This window comes from Dendroctonus ponderosae, unplaced genomic scaffold, assembly GCF_020466585.1.
Source record: "Dendroctonus ponderosae isolate FM_Combo_2020 unplaced genomic scaffold, Dpon_F_20191213v2 Dpon_F_20191213_2, whole genome shotgun sequence".
NCBI classification, from domain to species: Eukaryota; Metazoa; Arthropoda; class Insecta; order Coleoptera; family Curculionidae; genus Dendroctonus; species Dendroctonus ponderosae.
This window is the reverse complement of record NW_026018165.1, coordinates 13,246,411-13,246,848: the sequence shown is the minus strand read 5'-3', so window position 1 is coordinate 13,246,848 and position 438 is coordinate 13,246,411.

The window sequence follows — 438 nt, the reverse complement described above, 5'->3', positions numbered from 1 at the left end:
TACATTTTACTGTTTTGCGAAAAGAACGTATTATAAACTGCGCTCTAATAGCTATTAAACCTCCTTCAACATTCTGCAACTTGGGCTGTAGTTGCATACGAAAAAATGCGTTGAATCTGAATAGGATCACAAATCTACTATCGAGAACCGCATAATTTTAAATAACTGCACTTCGGGTCGGCACTTTACTCGAATTAAACACGCTTAATCACTGATTATAATAATCAGGGTTTTGAATGCGATATGATAACATTGTCGAATGAGAACATTGATGCACTCAAAACGGAGATTACATTTTAATTGCCAATTGAAGTTACAAGGTGTACGGAAACGATTTTCCCAGACGTCCAATAAGTGGGAACAATGCGTGTAATTGTCGTTTGATTAAAATTGCTAATTATGACTTATTCAATTTAAACAATTAAGTATGGTTATTTC